This window comes from Zalophus californianus, chromosome 8, assembly GCF_009762305.2.
Source record: "Zalophus californianus isolate mZalCal1 chromosome 8, mZalCal1.pri.v2, whole genome shotgun sequence".
Lineage (NCBI taxonomy): Eukaryota > Metazoa > Chordata > Mammalia > Carnivora > Otariidae > Zalophus > Zalophus californianus.
In genome coordinates this window covers 56,439,125-56,447,623 of record NC_045602.1, presented here as the reverse complement: position 1 = coordinate 56,447,623, position 8,499 = coordinate 56,439,125, and the positions used below count along the sequence as shown (strand labels likewise).

The following is an 8,499-nucleotide window of genomic DNA, read 5'->3' as shown; positions in this document are numbered from 1 at the left end:
GGAAGTCCAGGAGAAGGCTCAAGAGATAGGATAGGAAAAGGTTTATACAATTTTGCCTTCCTGGCATGAGTTCAGTGAAATATGGGGGGACCTAATCTAATGCTCAACTCCTTTAAGATAGAAATATCAAATAAAACTAAGTGCTTAGAATCACTATTAAAATTAATTTTGACCTAAGTGATATATGCACATAGTTAAAATCAAATGGTATTAGCTAACATATAAGAGAAAGAGCAGTCTGTTGCTCCCATTCTCACTTCCGTTCCTCTACAGAAATCTCTGTACTCTAAGCTGTTTCTTCTGGTGTTTATCTACATATTGCTAAAATAATGTTTTTTACTATTTTTTCATTTACCAACTTTAGACATTTTATGTTGGCTCTTTTTATGATAATGATTGAACTCTCTTAAACTACCACCCTTACTTCCTCTTTGTCCAACCTCTCAATATGGTCATATCAAAAATTCGAATTAAACTAACAGACTTTCCATTATCACAATGATACAAATATTATCAGTATAGAATTAGTAGTATACTCTGGTTCTAATAATTGCCCTACTTTTACACATATATGGATTTCTATATACTTGTCAGTATGGGCTACATTTTGTTGGGTAACAACCCCAAGATCTTGTTGGCTCAAAACAAGAGAGATTTATTTCTTGCCCATGTTGTATGTCAGTTATGGGTTAACAAATGGGGTGAGAGAGGGACTCTACTCATTGGAGTCCCTAAGGGTCCTCGGCTTTTGGGGCAGACACCATCTTGAACCTAGTCAGTCTTCATGCCAGAAAGAAAAGTACTATGGAGGGCAACAAACCAGCATTTAAATGCTCTGGCCCAGATGTGATGCACATCACTTTTGCTTACAATTTGTTGGCCAGAACTACTCACATGGCTCCACCAATCACAAGATGCCCTTGAAGAGCAATTCTACAATGGGCCTGAAAGGTGGAGAGCTAAAAATATTTGGTGAAAAGCATTTAAAATTACCACTGAATCTTCTCTTAATTTTTCCCTGTTGGTCTGTTATACACAATTATTTGTGTTCCCCAAATGTTTAAATTTAAACTGAAGACCTTCTGCACAGCTGCCACCATGGAGACTTTTCTTTGCCATTCTCTACTTAAATGTTTTTCCTTCTTAGTTTATTCCTTTTCATCAGTGGGGTACTATTTCAGCAGCTTCCTAAGAAGGTGTATAAGGGAGCTAAAGGATGCAGGGAAGTTATAGCTGAGTCTTTCATAGTAGTCTTCCCTGCTCTTACCTTGAACTAATTTTTAGTTTGGCTGTGTAAAGAATTTTGGGTTGGAAATCACTTCTCACTAAGAATTTTTTTGAAGATTTATTTACTTATTTTAGAGCATGCATGAGCAGGGGGAGGGGCAGAGGGAGAGGGAGAGACTCTCGAGCAGATTCCCTACTGAGCACGGAGCCCCAATGCAAGGCTTGATCCCACGACCCCAAGATCACAACCCAAGCCGAAATCAAGACTCAAGAGTCAGATGCCCAACCAGCTGAGCCACCCAGGTGCCCCCTCATTAAAAATTTTAAAGGAATTATTCCCTTGTCATCTAGCATTTTATTGCTGGTGAGAAGTCCCACATCATTCTGATTCATGTGACCTGGATTTTGCACGTGACCTAGATTTTCTGAGGGGAATCTTTTTTAAGAGTTTTCACTTTACTCTTATTCTGAAATTTCATAATGATGTGCCTTGGTATGAATCTTTTAAAAATGATGTTTTTCCTCAGTATTCCATGTTCACCTGGGGTTCCAAGAATATGGGGCCATCAAAAGAGTCATAATTCTAGAGAAATTTTATTGTATTTTATATTTGATCATTTCCATCTCACTATTTTTTTGTTTTCTTTTTATGGAAACCTTATAAATTAGATGTTTATTTGCCATTACTCTTTTTTTTTTTTTTTAGTTTGCATGATTTTATCTTCCAAATCTTGTCCTGATTTTTTTAAAATGGGTTTATCATAATTTCGTTTCCAAGAACTCTTGTTTTTCTCTGATTGTTCCTCCTCTATAGCATCCAATTGTTGTTTTATGGATGTGTGTTATCTTCTTTTCTCCCTGAGGATATTAGTTATAGTTTGTGAAACTTTGTTTTATTCCTACATTATCTGTGTTTCATCTAGGTCTCTTTCACTCTGTTGGTTGTTCTCTCTTTTATTATGGAGACTTTCCTCAAATCTGGTAATCTGTGAATGTCCATTCTCATTTAGGAATGGGTTGAGAGTTTTGTTAGCCTGTTAACAGGTGAGCTTCACTGTAATGTCATGGTATAGACAGTAGCATTTTCTTTGGAGAATGCCCACATATCAGCCCATGGATGTCTAGAACTATTCCCCATTTCCAGCAAACAATCTGACAGCAAGAACTCTGAGGGTGGGGCATATATTTTGTTTGCTTTAGGAGTCTTGAGACAGGAGAAGAAAAGTAGGCTAGTTAACAGGCTCACAAAACTTCCTTAATTCTCTAATTTTTACTTCCTCATCCTGCCTGTCCCTTCACTATGGCTGGAATCTCTCTAGTTTATTCCTTTCAGAAGGACACACTTACAGTCTTTTTGCCTGGGGATTATGTGGTGTGAGGAAAGAGATTTAAGTAGGCAACTAATTTATGTGCATACTTTTACTGCTCCCCCCATCCCTGAAATTTCTATTTAGACTTGAGCCTCACCTCAGCCTTACACAATACCCAGCACTGTTAATTCCTGGGCCTCTTAAGGATTCTGTAAGGGATCATCACTCTCTTCCTATTGTGGTAGTTCCCTTTGCAAGGATTTCTGGTTCTAACCTTACCCACTCAACTAGATTGGTCACCACTTCTCCTTGATATATTTTCGTTCTAAAAATGTATGAAATTTCTTATCTGCTGGTATCTCCTCTCCAGCTTTCTTGTCCTGAGGACTTACATCATTTTTATTCCCTTATCATTATTTTAATGGGGACTTAGGAAGAAGAAAGGCTAAATGTTTGTGGTCAGGATGCCATATTTCACCAGAAATCTCTTTAATAAAATAACTTCACAGTTTTAGTGACACATTGCTCACCTTCCCATATTGTTCAAAACCATTTTCTCTCTAGGCACTCGCAGCCCCGAGCAAGAAAAGTCAGCCCTTTCTCAGGAGAACTTCAAATTTTAGATTTGAGACTATGGTAAACTCTAATGTTCTGGCTTAAGAGTAGCATTGCTTTGTTGTTTCAAAGCATGGGCTTTATCTGAGAAGGCTTGGGTTTGCATTTCAGTTCCATTGCTTTCCGGCTGTGTGAGTCTCTGGGCAAGTCTCTTATTCTTTCTAAGTCTACTTTCTCAGTTGTAAAATATGGGCAATCATAGTGCCCACCTCCTAGGGTTGATATAAGAATTAGGTAATCCATGACCTGTAAAGTGCATAGCATGGTGCCTTGCCTAGCACATAAAAAGTATGCAATGATAGTAGTCCTCATTATCCTTATTTGAAACATTAGTATTTCTGGTTGTATTATGCCTAAAAGAAAAATTTATAGCTCATTTCAGAATTCTCAAAAAATTTCAGGCTGAATCTGTGACTTCAGATCACTCTCAGCAAGCATTGCTCTTGAATCTGAATTTAGTTCATTTTCTAGAATCTGTATTCTGTCCTGTTTAGGTAGTAAGCTTATTTTCACTGGCAAGTTTAATTTAATGCTTAGTGATCTTTCAAGCTCAGAAAGGCTGAGCCATATCCCAAAAAAGTTGAAGTTAGTGTCATCCCATAGTTTAGAACAGATGTTGGCAGACTTTTCCTGTAAAGAGCCAAATAATAAATATTTTAGTTTTTGTGGTCTATACAGTCTCTTTCTGGGCTGTTCATTTATGCCATTAGAGTGTGAAAGCCTCCATAGACAAGATATAAACAAATGGGCCTGGCTATGTTCTAATGAAACTTTATTTACAAAAAATGGTGGCAGTTGGGTTTGGCTGTTGGTTATAGTTCGGCAATCCCTGGCTCAAGGCATAGAGGGGAAGAGCGGGAGGCAGGGGAAGGTGTAACGAAACGAACATGAGTTCGCTTTTTGGTGAGTCAGAAACCATACCAGCTTGAGTTGTCACACAAAGAAAACTTCTATTTGCAGCAAATAAGGAGATCAAGGGAAATGGCTCCCAAAACTGTGACTCCCAGAGCAAGGGCAGATGGGTTCCTTTTATTTAGGTTCAGGATGAATATTTGGATAGGGAAACCTTGTCATTGGATGTAGAGGCAGGCATAAGGTTGTGCACGCGCCTTAAGGAAACATACCTATACACACATTGTGTGTTATGTAAATGAGGCTTATACTCCTCCTTGGACATAGATTTTAGTATTATAATGAAGTAAAGGTAGTTGTTGGTCGTTCTAGAGGTCACTCCATGGTCTGTCTGTCTGTAGACGTGAGTCAGGGTTAAACTCAAACTGGTCTGGGTGCTCTGGGCAGGCTGGCGGTCTTGTCAGGGCAGTCACTATTCCTAGAGGGGTGGTTTTGCTTTCCATCTGCCTGAGTTAAGAGATAAACTGGAAAGAAGAGCTTAAAGAAACATGTGGGACAAAGGTTGGTGAGTACAAGCAGGTGGGCAGGTCTTGGGGTCTAGTTGGTGACAAAGTGTGGAGAAAAGAAGGAAGCAGAAATATACCTATGAAGAAAGAAATCACATCTCTCAAAAGCAATTTGGTGATTTAAAGGAAGCTTAAGAATGCTGACTATCATGAAATTGCTCCTATTTCTCTATCTGGTTGCCTTCTAATGGGTGACCCTTGGGAAAAGTAAGATGAAGGAAACTTTTTTTTTTTTTTTGGCTTTTTACTCTTTTTCTTTTTTTTTAAATTAACATATAATGTATTATTTGTTTCAGAGGTACAGGTCTGTGATTCATCAGTCTTACACTATTCACAGCGCTCACCGTAGCACATAGTCTCCCCAGTGTCCATCACCCAGCCACCCCATCCCTCCCATCCCCCTCCATTCCAGCAACAATGAGAGACTCTTAATCTCAGGAAACAAACTGAGGGTTGCTGGAGTGGAGGAAACCTTTTTTTTTTTTTTAAGTCTTTATTTAAATTCCAGTTGGTTAACGTACAGTGTGATATTAGTTTCAGGTGTACAATATAGTGATTCAGCACCAAAAGAAATATTTTTGAGTTGCAATATAAGGATCTTCATGCCTTTCTCTTTTCCTCTGCATTCTTCTTTGACTCCCCTTCCCTTGTTAGTGACTTGAAACTTCTTCCCTTCTTCCTAGCAGAGCCCATTAATATGAAAGGGTAAATTACTAGTAATAGTTTGGATTATGACTCCTCCTAAGGAATTCGTACTTTAAAAAGTAAAATGAAAGAACATGATATTTCCTCTTAAGAAATAGTTTTGTTTTTGTTTTTTTGTAATGTATGCAATGGACACACCTCATTTCTGAACATCACCCCATCCATAATCCTGTCTGGGGGTGTGGTTCAGAGATTGGGTGGGGATCCTGGTTTCTGTTGCAAATATTACTTGGAAATAAAAACAATGCTTCAGTAATTTCAGTTGTTTTGAAATGATCATGTCAAAATGTCCTTTTTCATCAAAAACATAAGCTTAACTTTCTAACAGTGATTTGATTGGATAACCCCAGTGGAACATACTCCAATAGAAAAAATAACCACACACAAAAAATCTTAAACTTTTTGGTAATCATATTATTGGTGATAGTGCTGATATGGAATAAATCAAATGAGTTTTTATTTTGGTTTTTTTTTTTTAAGTTGACATTTTCACAGTAGTTTATTTGAAGAAATGTGAGATCAATGAGATAAAGTAAAAATCCCATAGTCCTGAATTTGAATCAGAGGAATCAGTGTAAAACTGTAATATTCTTTCTTTAAAAAAAAAAGACATATTTTCAAAAAAGACTTGGAAATAATAATTACCCCAGTATCGATGTGTACCCCTATGCATCTGGATTCTGTTCACTAAATACCATTTCTTACCAAGGGATGACATCTCCTTGGAGAAATGGATAATTCCATGTATGGGGAAAGAAATGTGCAGGATTAGCCAGGAACATCTTGTTAGACCAGATAGTAAGAAAACTCTCAATAATACGTGGATTATTTTAAAAAGACTCAGGAGACAATTTAAATAAACTACTTAGAAAAGAAGGAACAATTTTAAGCATTTGAATGCAATTGATTTAATCATACAGAATGTGTTTAAATCCATGGGTTCATAATGGTACTTTAAAACAATGCTCACGCGTGCGCGCGCGCCCACACCCACGCCCACGCCCACACCCACACAGACACACACACACACACACACACAGAAATACCCTCAATGCCTCACTGGCTGCCTTTGGGAAGAATACTAGGAAGCTACCTTATATTAAAAACTGGTAAGTAGAGAGAAAGAATCTAGCATGTATCCTGTTCCTAATGATAACCAGGTAGTTGATAAGAAGTTTCTCTTTATAGGAATGTTTCAGTTAATAAAAAGAAGAAATGGTAGAATTAGATTAGAAAATCACGATTTTTGCAAAATGGATGAGTCAGCAAACTTTTTCTGTAAAAGACCAGATAGCAAATATTTTAGGCTTTGTGGGCCCTTTAGTCTCTGTTGCAACTACTCAAGTCTGTAGTGGAGTGTGGAAGCAGCCACTGGCACTATGTAAACAAATAGACATGACTGTGTTTCAGTAAAACTTTATTTATAAAAACAGGGTGCACTGGTTGGATTTTTGTCCATAGGCTGTAGTTTGCAGACCCCTGATCTAGGTAATGATCATCAGTATCCAATAACATCACAATAAAAGAGACAACCAGGTTTTATGCCTCCTAATGGAGGTACACATTTCTATTTTTGGGGAAAAAAAATTAAACCAGAATCTGATCAAGCATCTAGATTTAATGGCCAATTTTCAGAGAATAAAAGGAACAGAGGAACATATTAGAAAACCCAGGGAGAAGCAATCAGCAAAATCTAGACTCTGGGAAACTCTAGAGGACAACTGATTCCTTAAATAAACAAAAAAATTTTTTTCAAGAGGAAAAATAATATGGAGGAATAATCTATAGGTTAAAAATGACTTAAGAAATATATCAACTAGCTTATAGTCCAGGGCCTGTTTCCTTATAGCAGCTCTGTATTGCTGGAGAAGGACAAAAGTGCCCCCGATCATTTCAGGATTAATTTATTCAAAAGAAATAACGGTGAAGTACTCAACAAGCAAAAAGTCTTGTGAAGAAAATGAAGGAAAACCACAGAACACACCAAAGGTGGACGCAGAGCCCCCTTCAGAAGATGTACCACAGGAGGAGAAGGAAATCCTCAACCTTCGGAAGGCGTAAGCCAGGAGCAGAGGGAAAGCTTGGAGGAGGGCTGATCCAACCTTGCCAGGGGTTTAAAGAGGAAACCTCAAAAGGTTGAAAATAGAGCTACCCTACAACCCAGCAATTGCACTACTGGGTATTTATCCCAAAGATACAAATGTAATCTGAAGGGGCACCTGCACCCCAATATTTATAGCAGCAATGTCCACAATAGCCAAACTATGGAAAGAGCCTAGATGTCCGTCAACAGATGAATGCATAAAAAAGGTGTGGTGTATATGTACAATGGAATATTATGCAGCCATCAAAAAATGAAATTTTGCCCTCTGCAACGACATGGATGGAACTAGAGGGTACTATACTAAGCTAAATAAGTCAATCGGAGAAAGACAATTATCATATCTCACTGACATGTGGAATTTGAGAAACAAGACAGAGGATCATAGCGGAAGAGAGGAAAAAATGAAACAAGATGAAACCAGAGAGGGAGACAAACCATAAGAGACTCTTAATCATAGGAAACAAACTGAGGGTTGCTGGAGTGGTGGGGCGTGGGAGGAATGGGGTGGCTGGGTGATGGACATTGGGGAGGGTATGTGCTATGGTGAGCGCTGTGAATTGTGTAAGACTGATGAATCACAGACCTGTACCCCTGAAACAAATAATACATTATATGTTAATAATAAAAAAAAATTAAAAAAGAGGAAACTCCCTTGAGGCATTTGGACCCTGAAGAAATGATAAGAGGAGTAGCTGAGTTGGAAAAGCTTGGGGAAGAGTAAGAAACAAGTTTGTGATGATGCATTGGAAGCAAAGACATTCATGCAGCTGCCCTTATCCTGTGTGATTTAGGCCTTGAATTCTTTTTTTGTCTGATATTAAAATCTGGCCCCTGCTTTCTTTCTGTTAGTATTTTCTGATGTATCTTTGACCTTTGTTTGACTTTTAATCATCTGGTAGAATTTTGTTTTAGATCATTTCCTTGTTACTAGCATCTCATTGGATTCTGTATTTGACCCATTATACAGGTCTGTTTAATTGGAAAGTTTCACATATATGCATGAAAATATATTCATTTTATATTGTAAAGTAAAACATAACAGGTTACAAAGCAGTATATTTAGTATCAGCTCACATATGTAGGATTAAATCCCAAATTGTATGTATGCATGGGTGTGTGT

At 37.8% G+C, this 8,499-nt stretch overlaps 1 pseudogene; it reads left to right on the top strand.

Annotated features, from left to right (window-relative positions):
* Window positions 1-6,408: 6,408 nt before the first annotated feature.
* LOC113938426 lies at window positions 6,409-8,177 on the top strand (annotated as a pseudogene).
* The last annotated feature ends 322 nt before the right edge of the window (window positions 8,178-8,499 follow it).